The 21,941-nt window shown below is 42.2% G+C and overlaps 1 protein-coding gene across 1 annotated transcript in view; it reads left to right on the top strand.

The window, feature by feature from the left end:
* Positions 1–21,941, top strand: part of MYRFL (myelin regulatory factor like) — a 133,328-nt gene that overhangs the window by 98,763 nt on the left and 12,624 nt on the right. The gene's annotated exons all lie outside the window — the stretch shown is intronic.

The following is a 21,941-nucleotide window of genomic DNA, read 5'->3' as shown; positions in this document are numbered from 1 at the left end:
CTACTTAGTAAGCCTGCACCTATCCAGTAGGAGACCTTGGGCAAGACTCCCTAACACTGATACTGCCTACTGAGTAATTCTAAGTGGCTGCAGCTCAAGCAATTTGTGTCCGCCAGAAGAAAATTGCATCGATAATACTTTCGATCAATCCGGTGCATAAATATATAAAAATTTAAATTAACCACTTAAGTATCAGTGGTCTGTGCCCCCTTAAGGACCAGAGACTTCTAGTACAATAACGACTGAATCCCGACGAATCGCCGCGCATATCCGCCACAACCGCCATCATCCCCGCACGCCGGGACCCCCAGGACATAGACTCTGCTGTCTCTATGACGGCAGAGTCATGTGAGCCGGTCAGGAGCCGCTTTTATTGGCTCCTGACCGTGTCTATCTATGTAAGCCAATGGGAGTGGCTCACATTGAAAGACATGGTCAGGAGCCAATGAAATCGGCTCCTGACCGGCTCACATGGCTCTGCCGTCATAGAGACAGGCAGAGCCTGTGAGATGTGGCAAGACACGTTGGGTTTGAGAGGCGCGATCGGCGGGGAGCGACGGAAACGGCGAAGGCGTGCTGTGGACGGTGATTGAAATCTACGTCCTGCCAGCCAGGAGCCCACCAAAACAGGGCGTGGCTTTCAATGGTTAAACAGAACATTTTTCAATTTGACACAGTGGTACAGTGGCGGTAGATCGGTGGCTCGTAGTATTGCACTGAACCACTACTGTAACACGATTATTTTCTGGTGAAATGCTGCCACGTTACGATTATTCTCATGGGGGGTGTACCACAGGTTTTCTCGCCTGGAGTGACAAAATGGCCAGAGGCGCCCCTGCTACAATGGAATGGAATCTAGTTTCTATGAGCTGGATTGATACTCTGGCACTGCCCAGTTCTGAACAATATTATTTTTTATATGGTACAAATCAATTTAATGACATGAACAATAAAATTACAGTTTACTATTGCAATCTGACATCCCAAACAAATGGCTGGAATTGGCTATACATTCTAAGCATATCAAAAACAAAAGTTTGCTTTCCTAAAACAGAAAGAATTTGCGATAATTCAGGTTGGAGTGAGCTCGAGATGTCTCCCAGGCACCACTGCTGAATATATGCAAATTAACCATTGTACCCTTAGAAGCTAAACACACCTCCAGAACCGCTGGAATGCAATGATGTGTCAGCTTGTAAATATGTACAGAGCCATAATAATCCAACATGCATACAGACTGTTTCAGATTGTTTGATCCTCATCAGTGCATGGCATGGATTAATTTGGCTCTATGGAGTAGCGCATGTAAATCCGAGAGGCACAGACTAACCAGCAAGCTCATGGTGACCCAGAACTCATTGGGGTGTGTAAGGGACTACAATGGTCCTAAAAGCCCCCTTACTAACACACCCCAATGAGTTCTGGGTCACCATGAGCTTGCTGGTTAGTCTGTGATTCTAAGCATATAAAATAGGCAAAAGATTGAAAAAAAAAAACCCAAATCTTTAAAAATAACAATATGACTCCAGATTACCATGCAGAGCGATAGGACAAATATTGTTTTCCTTATGTTATACCTAATCCATCCATTTTGCAGTACTCTAGCTGACAGTGCTTTTACTTTAATATTCCATCTAAGTCTCTGTTTATCATTTTTGTCATGTGTTCTTAGAATAGGTTGCAGCTTGTCATATGCTAGGGGAACTCCAGCAATGGCGATGGACTGAGGTTTTCAGTGTGGGAAAGCTTGTTGAACATTTATGTATTTTGGTAGACTCCGATTTTCAGCACATTGTGTTAGATTCAAGTTTTTCTTTAATTTCCAAAATGATTGAGTAAGAGCAGCAAGTCGGTACACCTGGATATGCTGCATATTTTGTTATGAAGCTATGTTATCACTTTCTACCAGTACCATAGCAACTATATGGCATTGCAGCTGTTCCCACTGCAGCCTGAAGTGGGTCATGTCCTTCAGTATTTATCTCAAGCAATTTATAAAAACAGTTGCGCACAAAGGGGAGAATGAATGGATAACGCTTTCTAAACCTCAAACTGCCCATGGAAACTGCAGCTTAAAAAACACAATAGCCTTCATTCTAGTGTATAGAATTCATTGAAAACGACATTAAATGTAAAAAAAATGTTTTTCAGATATAATACAGCATCAGTCGATTTTTGTAAGATATTTTGCTTACTACAGAACCTACTGTTAATGATTCAAGGATTAAAGCACACCAGAACTGGAACAAAGAACAAGGCCACATTTATACCTTTTGTACCCGTAGGCCAAGTATGCTGTGACGCCCCTTTCTCGTGCTACAGACCCCCTTCCATTCCATGTGCAGCCCCTCTTCCATGTGTATCATCCATGTACAGCAGCCTCTATCTTTCATGAGCAGCTCCCTTGAGCATCAGTTTTGTTTTTCATGTGTTGCTCCCCATTTTCACCCTCCTCCTTCATATGTAGTAACCCCTCCATCTTGTCCAGGTGCCCCCTGGCTTGCAGTCGTCCAAGAATCAGGTCTTTGTGGCCTTTCCAAAGATCCAGCCCTGACAAATGAGTGGACTTTTGCTTACCTAAGATTTCTTCCAACCCCCTTCCTCCCCCCCAGTTATATCTTCACTCTTTAACCCTATTCATCTTAACATCTACTCTGTTATTCTAACTAGTTCACAGGATTGATGCATGCAACAGCTGTCCTTGCACCTTTTCTGGGAAGGGTGCAGAGGCTGGAGTCCACCTTAGCTCTACAATCCCTATATATACTTATATTACCGGTAATAATAGTCCATTTATTTAGTTGTAAAATTAGTATAGACGGTTTAAGTACAAACAATTATTTTGTTGTCTTGATCCCACTGAATATTTTTCTTCTGTATAATATTAATGAGCTGTGAACAATTATCCTATCCAGTGCAATGAAAAATCATGAACAATTTTGTTTGTTTTGTTTAGGGATTCTTTTTTGTGGACTGCTAATTGATATACTAGTTTAATGATCTCCAAAATGCTCCCAGAATGCCTTTGGCATGTACTTTACAGCCATTCATCTGCATGCTCTACCAATAATAATTATGAAACAAACAATGATTGTACTGAAGTATTTTTGATTTTTTTTTTTTGTTTCTATGGTCAATACCACTTTTAAATTAATATTACTAGCCAAATGTTAAATTCAGACTCAGATAATTGGCTGAAGGAACAAATGAACTGCTGATTACTTCAGACAAGACCTTAAGAAAACAAACAAATTATTTCTGAATATGTAATTTAGCACTCTGTAAAAAAATTATATAAAATAACCTAATTCAAACAACATCAGTAGTTCTTCGGTCTCTAAGAGCCCAAAAAATTAGAACACAGAGACAACAAACAGCACGAGCTACTGAGTGGATTATTTCATGCAGGAAATAAGAAATTAGAAGGCATTAACCACTTTCCGACCGCCCCCAGCCGATGGGCGGCGGCAAAGTCCGGGCCCAAACGACCGCAATACGCCCATCGGCGGAGGCGGCTGCGGGAGTGGCTATGCGGCGATCGCGTCATTCGTGACGCGATCAGCCGCCGAGGACTGGCTCCGCCCACCAGTCGCTGTAACCCGCCGGCCGTTCGGAAGTGCTGGCGGGTTACAAGCACCCGGATCGCCGCATGTAATGAGTATAATAGGCTTTGTAATGTATACAAAGCCTATTATACTGGCTGCCTCCTGCCCTGGTGGTCCCAGTGTCCGAGGGACCACCAGGGCAGGCTGCAGCCACCCTAGTCTGCACCCAAACACACTGATTTCCCCCCCCCCTGCCCCCTGATCGCCCACAGCACCCCTTAGACCCCCCCTGCCCACCCCCCAGACCACTGTTTGCACCCAGTCACCCCCCTAATCACCCATCAATCACTATCTGTCAACGCTATTTTTTTTTTTAGTCCCTAATCTGCCCCCTACTCCCTCCTGATCACCCCCCACCCCTCAGATCCCCCCCCAGACCCCCCCCCCCCCCATGTACTGTATGCATCTATCCCCCCTGATCACCTGTCAATCACCTGTCAATCACCCGTCAATCACCCGTCAATCACCCGTCAATCACCCCCTGTCACTGCCACCCATCAATCAGCCCCTAACCTGCCCCTTGCGGGCAATCTGATCATCCACCCACACCAATAGATCGCCCGCAGATCCGACATCAGATCACCTCCCAAGTGCAGGGTTTACATCTATTCTCTCCTCTAAACACCCACTAATTACCCATCAATCACCCATCAATCACCCCCTATCACCACCTGTCACTGTTACCCATCAAATTAGACCCTAATCTGCCCCTTGCGGGCAACCCAATCACCCGCCCACACGCTCAGATTGCCCTCAGACCCCCCCTTATCAATTTGCCAGTGCAATATTTACATCTGTTATTCCCTGTAATAACCCACTGATCACCTGTCAATCACCCATCAATCACCCCCTGTCACTGCCACCCATCAATCACCCCCTGTCACTGCCACCCATCAATCAGCCCCTAATCTGATCACCCACCCACACCAATAGATCGCCCGCAGGTCCGACATCAGATCACCTCCCAAGTGCAGTGTTTACATCTCTTCTCTCCTCTAAACACCCACTAATTACCCATCAATCACCCCCTATCACCACCTGTCACTGTTACCCATCAGATTAGACCCTAATCTGCCCCTAGGGCACCCAATCACCCGCCCACACCTCAGAACGCCCTCAGACCCCAGCCCTGATCACCTCGCCAGTGCATTGCTTGCATCTATTTCCCCCCTCTAATCACACCTTGAGACACCCATCAATCACCTCCTGTCACCCCCTAGCACACCTACCCATCAGATCAGGCCCTAATTTGCCCCGTGTGGGCTCCTGATCACTCGGCCAAACCCTCAGATCCCCCTCAGACCCCCTTCCGATCACCTCCCCAGTGCATTGATTGCATCTATTTTCCCCTCTAACCGCCCCCTGAGACACCCATCAATCACCTCCTGTCACCCCCCTAGCACTCCTATCCATCAGATCAGGCCCAATACATCCTGTCATCTAAGAGGCCACCCTGCTTATGACCCGTTCCACAAAATTTGCCCCCTCATAGACCACCTGTCATCAAAATTTGCAGATGCTTATACCCCTGAACAGTCATTTTGAGAAATTTGGTTTCCAGACTACTCACAGTTTTGGGCCCGTAAAATGCCAGGGCAGTATAGGAACCCCACAAGTGACCCCATTTTAGAAAGAAGACACCCCAAGGTATTCTGTTAGGTGTATGATGAGTTCATAGAAGATTTTATTTTTTGTCACAAGTTGGCGGAAATTGATATGTATTGGTTTTTTTTTCACAAAGTGTCATTTTCCGCCAACTTGTGACAAAAAAAAAATCTTCTATGAACTCACCATACTCCTAACAGAATACCTTGGGGTGTCTTCTTTCTAAAATGGGGTCACTTGTGGGGTTCCTATACTGCCCTGGCATTTTAGGGGCCCTAAACCGTGAGGAGTAGTCTAGAAAACAAATGCCTCAAAATGACCTGTGAATAGGACGTTGGGCCCCTTAGCGCACCTAGGCTGCAAAAAAGTGTCACACATGTGGTATCGCCGTACTCTGAAGAAGTAGTATAATGTGTTTTGGGGTGTATTTTTACACATACCCATGCTGGGTGGGAGAAATCTCTCTGTAAATGGACAATTGTGTGTAAAAAAAATCAAATAATTGTCATTTACAGAGATATTTCTCCCACCCAGCATCTGTATGTGTAAAAATACACCCCAAAACACATTATACTACTTCTCCTGAGTACGGCGATACCACATGTGTGGCACTTTTTGTACCCTAAGTGCGCTAAGGGGCCCAAAGTCCAATGAGTACCTTTAGGATTTCACAGGTCATTTTGCGACATTTGGTTTCAAGACTACTCCTCACGGTTTAGGGCCCCTAAAATGCCAGGGCATTATAGGAACCCCACAAATGACCCCATTTTAGAAAGAAGACACCCCAAGGTATTCCGTTAGGAGTACGGTGAGTTCATAGAAGATTTTATTTTTTGTCACAAGTTAGCGGAAAATGACACTTTGTGAAAAAAAACAATTAAAATCAATTTCCGCTAACTTGTGACAAAGAAAAAAAATCTTCTATGAACTCACCATACTCCTAACGGAATACCTTGGGGTGTCTTCTTTCTAAAATGGGGTAATTTGTGGGGTTCCTATACTGTCCTGGCATTTTAGGGGCCCTAAACCGTGAGGAGTAGTCTTGAAACGAAATTTCTCAAAATGACCTGTGAAATCCTAAAGGTACTCATTGGACTTTGGGCCCCTTAGCGCAGTTAGGGTGCAAAAAAGTGCCACACATGTGGTATCGCCGTACTCAGGAGAAGTAGTATAATGTGTTTTGGGGTGTATTTTTCCACATACCCATGCTGAGTGGGAGAAATATCTCTATAAATAGACAATTGTGTGTAAAAAAAATAAAAAAATTGTCATTTACCGAGATATTTCTCCCACCCAGCATGGGTATGTGTAAAAATACACCCCAAAACACATTATACTACTTCTCCTGAGTACGGCAATACCACATGTGTGGCACTTTTTTGCAGCCTAACTGCGCTAAGGGGCCCAAAGTCCAATGAGCATCTTTAGGCTTTACAGGGGTGCTTACAATTAGGCACCCCCAAAATGCCAGGACAGTGAACACACCCCACAAATTACCCCATTTTGGAAAGTAGACACTTCAAGGTATTCAGAGAGGAGCATAGTGAGTCCGTGGCAGATTTCATTTTTTTTTGTCGCAAGTTAGAAGAAATGGAAACTTTTTTTTTTTGTCACAAAGTGTCATTTTCCGCTAACTTGTGACAAAAAATAAAATCTTCTATGAACTCACCATGCCTCTCACTGAATACTTTGGGATGTCTTCTTTCCAAAATGGGGTCATTTGGGGGGTATTTGTACTATCCTGGAATTTTAGCCCCTCATGAAACCTGACAGGTGCGCAGAAAAGTCAGAGATGCTTGAAAATGGGAAAATTCACTTTTGGCACCATAGTTTGTAAACGCTATAACTTTTACCCAATCCAATAAATATACACTGAATGGGTTTTTTTTTATCAAAGACATGTAGCAGAATAACTTTCGCGCTCAAATGTATAGGAAATTTTACTTTATTTGAAAAATGTCAGCACAGAAAGTTAAAAAAGTCATTTTTTTGACAAAATTCATGTCTTTTTTGATGAATATAATAAAAAGTAAAACTCACAGCAGCAATCAAATAGCACCAAAAGAAAGCTGTATTAGTGACAAGAAAAGGAGGTAAAATACATTTAGGTGGTAGGTTGTATGAGCGAGCAATAAACCGTGAAAGCTGCAGTGGTCTGAATGGAGAAAAAGGCTCTGGTCCTTAAGGGGCGAAAAGACTGTGGTCCTCAAGTGGTTAAGATGCATAAAGTTGTCATGCACCAGATCGATTTTCTGAAAGATTTGCTTTCATCAAATTTACCAGTGATTGATTGACCCCTGCAAGTCCAGTCAGATTTTGGATAGATTATGTGATGGTAATTTTTTGTAGGGCTGGAAAAGAAAGCAAGACAAGGCACTGACAGTTGCAAATGCTTCTGACTGTGGCTGGTAACTTTGCAGGAATCAGGAAAAAAAGGGTGCCTGGGGCTAATGGACTATTTGGGCGCCCCATAGGCGCTAATGCAAAATATTAGCTATTGGGCACCAAAGAAGAAATTACAGTGCCCGATAAATTTCATTTTGATAATTTGTAAATTATTAGTTTAACTTTTTATATCATATTTTTCCATTTTGATAGTTTGTAAATTATCATTTTTAACTTTTTATAGCATTTTGAAATTCGTTTTGAGAGTTATAATTTGATTAAATATTGTTTTTTGTATTAACGTTATTTACAGTGCAAAAGGGGGGGGGGGGGTTAGGGTTAGGCTAGAGGAAGAGGATTTTAGGGTTTAGGCACCACCAGGGGAGTCTTAGGCCTCGTTCACATCTACTCAGCGCAGATGGCAGTGCGATCAGAACGCAATGCGTACGATCGCACGCCATCTGCGCCGCTACCCACTGCGCTGCTGATCCAATCCATAGACAGTGATGGGATCAGCTCTGCGCTTGCGGCAAAATGCAGGCAGCAGTACGCAAGCGCATCATAGTGCATCATACTGCTGTGCAGCGCAGTAGATGTGAATGACAGAATGGCTGTCTATGCCCTCCTGCCGTTCCTGCATGTCCCCACGTCATACGCACTTCCAAATGCGCACGGAAGCGTGTATGATGTGAACGAGGCCTTAGGGTTAGGAACCACCAGAGGAGTCTTGTGGTAAGGCACCACTAGGAGAGTCTTAGGGTTATTCGTTAATGAAATTGGTTAACGATAAATACGGTTTTAAAACAGACGGGAGTTGATAACAAAAATATATTAATGTTAAAAATCGTAACGTAATTCAACAATACAGCTTAACCCAACCCTACTCTTATACAGAACCCTCCCCTGGTGGTGCATAAAACTAACCACCCCCTCTGGTGGTGCCTAACCCTAACCACTCCCTATACATAAACACCCTTTTACACATAGAAACAATAATATATTTGATAATGTAAAATCTGCACATACAAACAAAATTATATGACAAAAACTAGAACGTTGCAAGCTTCTAAAATGATAACGACTTCAAAAATGTTAATGTTCTAATGTTGTGAACAATATTTATTGGGTGCCTTTTTTTATGCTTTTTTTCGCCATATTAATGATAATTGCATTAGAGTCTATGGTGGTGCTTTTCGTCCACTAGCTGCCGGCGCCCTTTTTTCCTGCTACCGGGTCTAAGGGTTAGGGATAGGTAGAGGGAGGGTTCTGTGTGAGAGTAGGGTTAGGCTTAGTTGTAGTAAAATATTGGTAGTATTTATATGTATCACAATTGTACATATATTTTCATTTTCATTATTGTAGACAATATTTCCAGATTTTATTACATGAAGAAACGATAAAATATGGCTATAGACACTATTTTAAAATTTTTACGATTGCACATATATTTTCGTTTTCATTGTTATAGACAATCTTTTCAGTTTTTATTATATGAAAAAAATTATAAAATATGGTTATAGACAATATTATAACATTTCGGCTATACCCCACACACCTTTTTTCCAGGTGCCCTTATTTGATCTATGCAACTTTGCAACGGGTTTGGAACAGTGAACTTGTACTTGCTGTGTTCAAAGTTATCATCAGGTTACAACAATGCCAAATTACTTGCTCTACTGGAAACATTCTGGAATATCTTTTACTGTTTTTTGTTTTTTTAATAATTAAAATTTTCAAAAACATCACACATCGTCCTCTGGCAGCCAAAAAGTAAACAGGTGTTGGAGTGGGTAGGCCTAAAGCTGGCCATACACTAGGCCGATTCCCGCCAGATCGACAGCAGATTCGATCACTGGGATCGAATCTGCTGTCACATCGTTCCCGCTACACGCCGAATTTCGATCTATTTCGTCCGATCCCATGCGGAAAATTACCGTCGATCGCCCGCGGGTAGGGAGCGAGTCGCTAGCGGCGTTCGAGTGCCCGACGACTGACGCAATAGAGCAGCAATACATTACCTGCTCCGCCGGCGCGACTGCCCCCGGTCACCGCTGCTCCGTCTCCGCTCTGGTCTGGTCTCCGGGTCCGGCATGCTTCACTTCCTCCTGCCCGGCAGGAAGTTTAAACAGTAGAGGGCGCTGTGCTGTTTAAACTTCCTGCCGGGCAGGAAGAAGTGAAGCATGCCGGAGACCAGACCAGAGCGGAGACGGAGCAGCGGTGACCGGGGGCAGTCGCGCCGGTGGAGCAGGTAATGTATGCGAGGAGGGGGGGGAAGTAAAGGTAGCCATACGATCCCTCTCTGATCATATTCGATCAGAGAGGGATCTATCTGTTGGTCGAATCTGATGGCAAATCGACCAGTGTATGGCTACCTTAAGTCTTTCCATTCCTCATCTAGCAGGGTTAAATAGAGTTTGTTTATTGTTTAGTTTCTGCAGTGACAAAATTGACATTTTAATTTACATATAATTTAGTTAATCAGCTGGTTTGGTAGCGTATTCAAAACCTAAGTTCTCTAATTCCTATTTGTGTAGCATTGTCTACTCCCTGAATTGCACTCCATATGAATGTTTCACCTGGAAGAATCTAAACAAATGGCTACCCTGAGGCATTAAATTTAGGTTATAGTACTAACAATTCAGTTATTTTCTCTTCATATGTAGTGTGTTTACGGCCTTTTTTGCTTTGCCTTGCCCTAATATGGAGTTCCGAGATTGTTAAAGCATACCTGAACTAACGTGACTGTACGAGATAAACATTAGTACATATGGCCCTGGTTCTATTAAGTACTTGACTGGGATTTCTTTTTATATTTTTTTCATTGCAAGGGTTTATAGACCAGTGCTTTAATCTATGCAGATGAGGAAATCGAACAACAGTCAAATGCAACTTTGGCTTTCCTGAAGTAGCAAAACAAAAACCAAAACACCTCTGTTTCACTAAGGAAACACTGCTGATAACAGGACAGCAATGAAAAGCTCAAAAAGTTATTTGTTTTGCTTTGCAGCTGAATGAAGCAGATGTTACATCACCCTGGCATGGCTGTTGTATAAAATTCAGACTTATTGGCCTCGATTCACAAAAGTGTGCTAACTTAGTTAGCACGCCTAAAAGCTTTGGGCGTGCTAGCTACGGTGCTAAGTAGTTAGCATGGCCAAAGCTTTTAGTTAGCGGCCGCAAAGTTTAACGCCACGCGAAACAGCGCATTGGATGCATCTAAAACGTTGCATTGGGTGCGGCTATAACGTCGCACCGGGTGCGCCTGAATCGTCCGTTTGATCAAATTTGGGAGCGTGTCATTACCATGCTTTTCTCCTGCCATGTCCTTCACTACAGAGTCAATGTACATTCATTGCTATGTGTGGTACATCAATTCTTTATTTATTAACTGGTAATTTTTTTTTTACTGAAGAAGATGATCAATTTGAAAAAAAAGATGAAATGTAAATTAATTTGCATATGCATAGCTTTAGATATTATTTAAAAGAATAATGGGGATCTCATTACACTAATTGCACGAATTACACTCAAAATGATCTTTCATGTGTTGTTTCTGTGACACAATGACAGCAGTCCCATACAGAAATGTATGCTGGGTTCTCTGTGATTCATTATGTTCAGTAATATGGACAAAGGAAGGAGAAAAGGAGTAGAAGGAATTTTAGTACGGGGGTGGGGGGAATAAGCGAGCTCTAGCACAGATTTAATTGCTATTGTCCCAAGCAGGGTTGGGTTCAAAGCAGTAGATGTGTTTTTCTAGGAATCAGACTGTCACCTGAAATGATCATGAATGATCACTTTGGGCAGCATAGCTCTAAAAGATGTATAATGCCTGCCTAGCAAACTGTTAATCACATTTGCTTTGCTGTTACTTCCTAAGTTACACTGAGGCTTGGTTTACATATAAAAAAGTGCCCAGTCCCATCAGTTTTTGACAGTTAGCATCGGTTTTGTAAGTGTTTCTATGGCCGTGTTCATACATAAATCTGTACATTTCCGGTCTGGTCCTGTCCTGTCAGTTTTTTATGTCTTTCTATGGCTGTGTTCACACATAAAAGGTGTACTTCCAGTCTGGCCCAGTTCTTTCAGTTTTGTATGAGTTTCTTTGACTGTGTTCACACATAAAAGGTGTACACTTCTGGTCCAATCAGGTAAAACTGATAGAATACTGATGCAAAAAACTGATGCAAAACTGACAGGGCAGTACTGGACAGGACCGGAAATGTGCAGATTTATGTATGAACCAGGCCTAAGTTAACATTGTAAACTGCAATAACTTCTAGGTGGCATACTCAAATGTGTAGGTTGACGTTTATTATTAGTAGCGATTAATGAGATGGTGATTCTGAGCTGATGCAAATTTTATTGCAGTTTGTTTACAGTTTGCAATTGAGCCAATCAAAGGCAGTTACCGCTGAACTACAAAACAAACACAGAACATTTATATTGCGCTTTTCTCCTGGCGGACTCAAAGCGCCAGAGCTGCAGCCACTAGGACCCGCTCTATAGGCAGTTGCAGTGTTAGGGAGACTTTCCCAAGGTCTCCTACTGAATAGGTGCTGGCTTACTGAACAGGCAGAGCCGAGATTCGAACCCTGGTCTCCTGTGTCAGAGGCAGAGCCATTACACTATCCAGCCACCAACTACAAACACTACGCTACAAACAATGACACAATGTTTATCACAATTACCATCTCATTGATTCTATCGGTTATCTAACTCTTGAGAGTGAGGTATGGCTGTCCATCTGACATTACGACCAATAGAATGAACCTGTAAAGTGCAAGAGATTCATAAAACTCTCACTTACATCCCTACTTGTGCCTACTGGAAAGATTGCAGTTGGCTTGTTTTGTTTGCAGTAATCTTCTTTATTGTTCAATTACTTTGACGTTTCATTCCCTTGACACACTGTAATCTACTTGTTTTCTCATTTTAATCCCCATTGCTTCTACTGGATTGTTCATTTCCGTGTGCAGACACATAGAGCCCAATCCATGCTTTGATGGGAGCTTTACAAGCCTCTGTAGAAGAACACTCAGGAGAGCCCTTGACCCAATTGTCATCTCACCCATTTCTCAGAATGATTACAAGGAACTCTGCTTGGGTCTTCTGCATGCTAACATTTAAGCTAAGGCTGCGTGGGAAGACGCAAGTTTACTGAATCTTAGGCAGCAAAATACACACTAATATTAAATCAGATAAACGGCTTCTTCTGGCGGATGTTGATTATCATATACGGCTTCTGAATGGTTTCCTTAACAATTCTACCTAGGAATAACAGTTCATAATGGTCCTTAGAAAAGGTACATCAGCAACATACAGAATGTATTATTGCACAGGAGTTCTCAATAGACACAATATATTAAAGCATACAGATGATCTCTTAATTTTTCTACCTCCGTTAACCTCCCCCTGCATAAAGTAAATAGAGCATAGCTGTGATGGAAAAATACTGTTTTCTTTCAGTCACAATTTCATGGTCTCACCAAAATTTAGTACAGCTCAACCACGCTTATAACAGGATTCTACTCAGATCTCAGTAATTCTACTGCACACATGACTACTCACAACTTATACTTATGATTTATCAAATACATTAGATAAGGAGAAGAGACAACAGATAGCACTCATAGGTAAATGTAGAGATGCAGTCATATGACCTGCTTCACAAAGAGATGAACGAAAAAGGAAATTTGGGTACCAGATGCGGGGCCACTCGCTATACAAATTGCAGCTACAGTTGGTGGGTGCAAGCCACAGTTTGTATAGCAGGTGGCCCCAGCGCCCAATTTTCTGTACATAGTCAATATTAACATGAGAGCCTATGGGTAGCCCAAACTTCTGGTCCACCGATATTTACTAAATATTGAGGCTAAAGTGGCCTCAAGGTAGCGGCAGGTTTGCGGCGGGGATGGGGCCGGTTAGAGTTAAGCATAAGTGCGGGATTGGGTTAGGCATCCGCGGAGGAGTGGAGTGCGGTTAGGGTTATGCATCGGTGGAAGGATTTGGTTAGTTAGTCATTGGTGGGGGTTTGTTTAGGGAATAGGCATTGATGGGGAGCTCAGTTAGGGTTAGGCATCGATAGAGGGCGGATTTGCGTGAGAATAGGGTTAGGTTTAGCAATAGTAAATTATCGGTAAAATGTACTGATATGTTACTATCAGAATTACCATTTCCCAATAGTAAATCCATAATTTTACAGATATTCTACAACCCAGTATCTCAGTGTCTATTTATCCAGGTGCCTTTTTTCATGTATGCAAGATGAACTAGAGTCAGATATTAGGAGAGGGACATCAAATGTTAAATACATTTATTAATTTGTGCAAAAGTTTTTCATTTGCTGCATCCCTAATCCATTTGCAAACTCCTCCAGGCATAACAATCCCTTTTTCGATGTCTAGCCATCTCCTTGAGAAACAGCTGCCTTAGACCTGGACCTATATGTTTATCTTCCAGATAGAAAGCTTTATGCTGGGAATACACAGTTCGTTTTTTAAGCCATTTAGATGGCTCGATAGATAATTTCCAACTTGTCCGATCTCCTGTATGATCGTTTCGCCGCTCGATTTCTCATAGGGGTGGATAGAAAATGATAAGAAAAACAAGCAGAAGATAAGAGAATCAAATGCAGAATCGAGCATCAAAAACAATCGAGCGCAGAATCGAGCGGGAGAAACGAACCATGTATTCCCAGCATTATATAAGTGAAATCCTTCATAGCATGCTGTCCAACTTTATGGACAAGTTCCCGGGAGTTTGGGTCTGAAGGGAGCAAATCCTGTGAATACATCATAGTTGGAGGTGGAACCGAGCAGAGAGAAAGAGGTGGCAAAACAGGAAAAAAAGGCACATGAGCCCTTCCAGAAGAAGGTAAATTTGGGCACACAGAGGCACTCGATAAAATTGTGGGCATCAAGGCATGCCGATATGCAAATTGACACAATTTGCATATCGGCATGCCTTGGCGCCTACAATTTTATTTGTGGCACCCAAATTTACCTTTTTTTGCTTTGAATCATAGCTTTGTGGCTGCACCTCAGTGCCTCTTGGCACCCAGATTCACTTTCTTTGCCGCAAATCGCAGATTAGGAAGAGGGTGTGTGTGTGTGTGTTAAGTGTTAGGCACCACCTGCCTGGCAGGGGGGGGGGGTCAGGGGTTAGGCATAGGTAGAGGGAAGTCACAGTTGAAAAAGTCACTTCTGTTGTAGAGAACATTCCACTGTAGTAACGTGGTTGAGGTAAACCGCATATGCCTGGCTCAGTGTCCACAATATGGCACAAAAAGGATATGCACTCAGCATGATAGTTCTGAATCTCCAACCAACTTCTTCAATGACAGTAAGATAATGGCTCTTCGTCCACTCAGGAGTTCCAACAGGGTGTGTACTCCGGCAATCATCTAATAGAGGGAGGAATACATTTAAAACTGCGTGCACTATTACTCCCAAAATATATCTAAACACATACGGGTTACCAGCCGCCTTAATGTGCCAAGTATCAAAATTTATTAATCAGTTAAGGACATACAAAATCTCTAATAATACACATATGAAAAGAGCAACCATGATTCAAAAAATTAAAATTGCATATGCAAAAGCTAATGTAGCCATCAAAGCAGCAATAGTAATTAATGTTCCAGCTCAGTAATGCATATAGACAATCCCACACATGCACACTTCAAGCAACCCGCGCTTTCATACTGGTGCCATGCAAATAATAAGCAGTTATGGTGGGGGCCCCCTTTATACTTCCACAATCCGGCAAGCTCCAGGCAACAGCCACTGAAAATGGAGTCAAATTATCCCCTCACTCAGTGTCCACAGATTTAGGGCTGACATAATAAGTACCCCTGGAACTATTGTTGTTCATGCATCCATATTAGGGAGAAAAAAGGGTACATCTCACCGCAGGCGGTTACTGGCATCCACTTAGCTTCTTTAATGCGTACATCGCAGTTTCATTCAGCGCTGTAGGGTAGCCAAAGTGGATTTAGGGCCGTCCCTATATCTGTCCCTATAATGATCTGTTAGATGATGGTCTTTTCCATAACCATATCTCTAAAACTGAATGGGAATATCTAAAGGTAGGTACATATAATATTCCCACTATATACGTTCTACCTAAGCTGCATAAATCCCCTTCTAATCCCCCAGGAAGACCCATCATCTCTTCGGTAGGTAGTCCTACTCAACGAATGGGGCAATTTATAGACAAAAAACTAAGTCCATTGGTACGATCTCTGCCATCATATGTTCAAGACACCCATGATGTTCTGGGTGTCCTTGCTGGTCTCGGGCTGCCCCTGCGGTCGGTCCTTGTGGGAATAGATGTTGAATCATTGTACACCTCGATTCCACATGAGGACGAGCTCCTGGCAATGTCCTTCTTCCTCCACGAGAGATATCCCTCCGCGGGGGCCCATAACGAGTTCCTCGTTGATTGTATGCAATTGATTCTAACGCAGAATTGATTTAGCTTTGGCGGTAAATATTTCCGCCAAGTGCGCGGTACATCCATGGGGGCGGCATGCGCTCCTGCATATGCATGTTTACATCTGGGATTGTGGGAATGCAGAGACGTGTTTCCTAACCCAGACTTTGGGGAGCACGTCGCCCTATGGATTCGATACATAGATGACGTCCTGGTGGCATGGAGTGGAAGTGTAGGTGAATTAGAACTGTTTATTTCTGCCCTCAACTCTAATAAGCGTAATATTAAACTCACATACTCATACGGTAGTGAGATATCCTTTTTGGATTTGCGCCTTAGAGTTGAGGGAAATAGAGTGGTTTCCACATCATTCCGGAAGCCTACAGCTGGTAACACGCTTCTTCATGCCTCCAGTCATCATCCATCTTCGCTAAAAAGAGGTATCCCCTATGGACAGTTTCTCCATTTAGGGAGGAACTGTTCTGATGACAATGACTTTCGGAATGAGTCTAGGGATATGTATGAACGGTTTCGCGAACGCGGATACACACATTCAGTTTTGCGGAGGGCGTTGAAACGGGCGTGGAATCTGGACAGAAGGGATCTCTTGGCCACTCGCGGGGGGAGGTCCGGTATGGAGGGGGGGGGGACATATGCGGCTCGTGACCAGTTATGGCACCCATTGGGAGGACTTGCGAAAATTGCTGTCTACGTTTTGGCCAATTTTGATGGCTTCGGACGAAATAGCTAAGGTGGTGGGCCCACGCCCACTACTTACTGCTTAAAGAGCACCCAATTTAAAAGACAAATTGGTCCGTAGTGAGTACAGTGCCAACAATGACACATGGCTACAGAGAGGCGTACCTAATGGGTCATATAGATGTAGCGGGTGTAAGCTTTGCCCTTTCATTGAACGAACAAATGTATTTGAAAACAGCATGGGTGATGTGGAATATGATATACGATCATTTATCAATTGTAATACGACACGTGTCGTTTATATGATACAGTGCCCATGCAAGCTCAAATATATTGGCAAGACTAAAAGGGCCATGAAAGAGCGGGTGTTAGAGCATTTGGGTAAAATCAGAGGAGGTAAAGCAATGGGGGGTATATATGAACATTATAGAGAATATCATAATAACGAATTAACAGGCACTTTGGTTAAGGGCATATACAAACTGAAGGTATCTACAAGAAGGGGGGATTTTGATGAACTATTGTACTGCAAGGAGGCGTCTTGGATATGCAGAATTGGACCTGACTCCATTCTTGCGGATCCAACAATATGACTGATCGATTGGGATATGTGTGAACCCACAATGAATAGTAGGTGCCATGTATGATAGGGGCCAAAAAATAACAAAGAACAATGGGTCTGTATTTATCCATTTATATATCCTCTTTGTGGATTGCTCAGCATGGGCCTTGTGATCAATGGAGTGTAGACTCATGAACTGAGTAAAGTTGCTGATGACCATACCTGATATTGTGGAGTATAGCTTGTCTGGATGCCTGCTGTTTTAGTACTGCCTAATTGCCCTTCTCTAGACTGGAATGTGGACTTGTCTTTATGATGTCTTTATGAACCCTTGTGGGATTTAGTAACTGTGCCTGCTCTGTATAAATGCCGACTGGAGATTGACACTTGTACGCATGGCTGTCAGCCTACCCAGTAGGCCGCTGTATTGCAAGTTATGCTGTGGGACTTAGTAACTGTGCCTGCTCCGTATAAATGCTGACTGGAGATTGACACATGTACGCATGGCTGTTAGCCTACCCAGTAGCCCGCTGTATTGCAAGTTACGCTGCGAGTATGGAGATGGGACGGGCCTCCAGACTGTTCTTAATCGCACTGTCGTATGCCGAAGCCACACCCTGATGAAGCGTCACACATGACGCGAAACGTCGGTGGGCGGAGCCACGCAGCTTGAGTTTCCAGCCACGCTTCCGCGCTGATGAGCGTCTGGCGTCCTGCTTCCCGCTGTTGGCCTCGCCGGAGTAAACGGCTAACCGGATTGCAACCGGACTGTATTCGGGATGAGGTGACCTAACTATTGGGATGAGCGGGCAAATGGGACGGTCCTATATCCACTTTGGCTACCCTATAGCGCTGAATGAAACTGCGATGTACGCATTAAAGAAGCTAAATGGACGCCAGTAACCGCCTGCGGTGAGATCTACCCTTTTTCCTCCCTAATATGGATGCATGAACAACAATAGTTCCAGGGGTACTTATTATTTCAGCACTAAATCTATGGACACTGAGTGAGGGGATAATTTAACTCCATTTACAGTGGCTGTTGCCTGGAGCTTGCCGGATTGTGGAAGTATAAAGGGGGCCCCCACCATAACTGCTTATTATTTGCATGGCACCAGTATGAAAGCGCGGGATGCTTGAAGTGTGCATGTGTGGAATTGTCTATATGCATTACTGAGCTGGAACATTAATTACTATTGCTGCTTTGATGGCTACATTCGCTTTTGCATATGCAATTTTAAATTTTTGAATCATGGTTGCTCTTTTCATATGTGTATTATTAGAGATTTTGTATGTCCTTAAAGGGAACCAGAGATGAACGATTCACACAAAATAAACATATCAGTTGATAGCTTGTAAAGAATAAATGCTCTACCCGATAATTTCGCCACTCTGGTGTGCCTTTTTGAGTGTTTTTTATCCATTATTGCTCCAGGAAATATCCAATATGGCCGCCGGCTCATATTCCTTCTGTTTCCAGGTTATGAGGTGTTCTGGATGTGCTGTCTAGGCTATATGAGACTATAGACAAGAAGGGCTGCTGTAGGCTTTCATCTGTGTGCTTTCAACTTCATATTCTGGTATGCTTTGTGGCTGCCTGTAGGAAGTGTCTCTCATAGTAATGAAACTGCATACAGTAGATAATAATGACAGGCTGCACAGACAGAGCACACAGATCACACAGCCACACTTGTCTGTTAGACAGAGATTTTTCCTGTAGCAGCAGCCCCTCCCATGTCATCACAGCTCTCAGTATGTAAAGCATGAAATTTGAGCCAGGAGGGGGAAGGCTTGGGCTTGAAAAGACTCCACAGAAGAGTGACTCAGCTATAATGATTCCAGGTCAAACCTTGACTGAATCAGTCGGTGGATTCTTATCACAGTTGATAACAGATAGATTAGACTGAGAAGACTAAAACTAAAAGCAGGGTAGGTGTTTACTGTCATGTTCCCACTGATAAATGTAATAAAATACATGAGGGTGCTTCGTCTCTGGTTCTCTTTAACCGATTAATACATTTTGATACTTGGCACATTAAGGCGGCTGGAAACCCATATGTGTTTAGATATATTTTAGGAGTACTATAGTGTTGGGGTTGGCCCCACCCATTATCTTTTATGTGGGTAAGATGGTCAAGTATTTAGGGACTACCGCCACGGGCAATTTTTGCCCCTTGTCTCTATATTGTTGAAAGGTGCCCCATATGCAAGGAAATGCACTTACAGGAGCTGTGGCAATTAATTTGTTTATTATAAAAATCTACAGGTATTATAAAAATCGGTATGCTCTGGTTCTAGGGCTGTTTACACATATCCAGTGCCTAAAATTCATCTAACTAGACACAAAACCTGTATAATTCATGTGTCCGTAATTTAAGGGATGAGTTTTTTTTTGTTAAAATTGCAGCATACCCTTAGGAATCGCCTTTTTACGTAAGGAATCGCTTTTACGTATTTTTTTCTAAGCCAAGATTTATAATAGCAACTGCTCAAGGGGACATACCCATTGCTGACTGTTGGCTTGAAATAAGCAGTAATTTGATCTATATGTTTTTTTTTTCAAAATCTAGAAAAACTCACATTAGTCTTGCTCCATATTGCTGTAGGTTTAATTTCCCGATCATTTTAATGTAAACATTCAATAAAAGTTTTCACCTTTTCTTCCTTCCCTTTTCATATAAATGGGTAATTATCTCTATAGCGCTTTCCACCTACTAGTCCTTTGAGTTTATTTATTTTTATATATGTTCATTTTCCCATAAGCCCATAAATACATTTTCATAATTTGAAGCAAATTTACATCCCCATGGCAGAACCCCTTTGATTATAAGACTTCCTATTGTACCAGAATATTTTTTATTTTTTATGCAATACTAATTCTTTTTTATTTTCTGAACTCAATTAATTCTCACCTAAGGTTCTCCTAGACTTTTTTTTTTTACTGGCCTACGGCCCTTTTGATAATAATTGTTTATAAAGAGGTCATGCAACATGTACAAAGTCAAAAGTCCTCCCAACAATGTTTATTATTAGAAATAGATAAATGATCCCTGTATGTATCTACTTCATGGTAATGAAGTAAAAACATATTAAAGGAAAGCTCTGTAATTTGCCTATTATCATTCATGATCTACATAGCCTTGGCAGAAATCCAGCCCTGACTAGCATCTGTACACAGCTCCATGACAGGGGTATGCCTATATTATTATTTAGTAATTATATAGTGCTGACATCTTCCACAGCGATGTACAGAATATACTGTCTTGTCACTCAACGGCCCTTCAGAGGGGTTCACATTCTAATCCTTACAACAGTAATAAGTCTATGTATGTATCATGTAGTGTATGTATCATAGTCTAGGGCAATTTAGGGGGAAGCCAATTAACTTTTCTGTATGTTTTGGGGATGTGGGAGGAAGCTGGAGTGCCCAAGGGAAACCCAGGCAGACACAGGGAGAACATACAAACTCTGTGCAGATAGTGTATAAGACAAAACACAGAACAAAAAACAAAAACATATATAAAACTTGTCCTACTCTCACTACATGTTCCTATTTTACTGTTAATATTTTTCATCTTGCAATTGTATATCCAGTAACATATTAAAATTCAAATGGTAAGATAATGAAAGTAATGTCAATAAATAAAGTTGATGCTGAAATTATGCTGAAATTACAAGCACTTCAGTTCTATGATCATGTACAAGATTGAAAAATGGAGTAATAGTTTCAGTGCTATGGTAACTGCTTTTAAATTGCCAAGTTTTTCTCAAACTAAGGAATCTCTTCACTAACATTATGTAATTATATGATTGATAAAGCGTGTCTATAGACCAATGTTCCTTCCCCTCCTGTGTCCTGTAACCCTTTTTCCCTCTAATCTGTGTTTAAATAGGAACTTTAATGAAAAATTGATCTTCATCCCAATCAGTAGCAGATATCCTCTTTTGCCATGAGGAATCTTTACCTTTTCTAAAATAGATCACCCAGGACTCTGTATGGCTGACACTGAGGTGAAACCCCTCCCATAGTGTGACATCATTGTCCTTGTCATGGCCCGAACAGTCTGTCTGTGAACCTTGTTGCACTGTGGGGAATAACAGCTGTTGACAACTGTCATGCAAGCTCTATCTATCTATCTATCTATCTATCTATCTATCTATCTATCCATCTATCTATCTATCCTTTTAGCCTATCACATTGTTAGTTGGTGTCTTTACTCCTAGCAGTAAAGATGCTAACCTGCACAGAGGATCAAACACCATGAACAAATTACAGTAGTAATCAATTATTTTGTGATCCATCCTCTTTTTTTTAACTTCTCACTTTGCAATGTCTTAATTTATTTTTTTCCCTGCTAATATCTGATATCCTGGCAGATGTGGCACCTGGTACATGTGACATACCTGCCACTCCCTAATTATGTCTCCACCTATCAGAATTGTTCGGCAAGGTCCCTGCAATAGCTAAGTAGCAAGCGTTTCTTTAAGTCCCTGTATATGGGAAAGAGCACTGTGATTTGGTGCAAAAAAATCAAGGTAGTAAATGACATAGTTTAGTAATTTTAGACACTCAAATAAAACGGATATATTCTGCCTGAAATCAATAATGTTATTAACGTGTGTTTGTCAGGGGAGAAGATGGCACAATA

The sequence above is a fragment of the Hyperolius riggenbachi genome, chromosome 3 (assembly GCF_040937935.1).
Source record: "Hyperolius riggenbachi isolate aHypRig1 chromosome 3, aHypRig1.pri, whole genome shotgun sequence".
NCBI classification, from domain to species: Eukaryota; Metazoa; Chordata; class Amphibia; order Anura; family Hyperoliidae; genus Hyperolius; species Hyperolius riggenbachi.
Note: the sequence above shows the minus strand (reverse complement) of the source record. Positions and strands in the feature narration are given on the sequence as shown.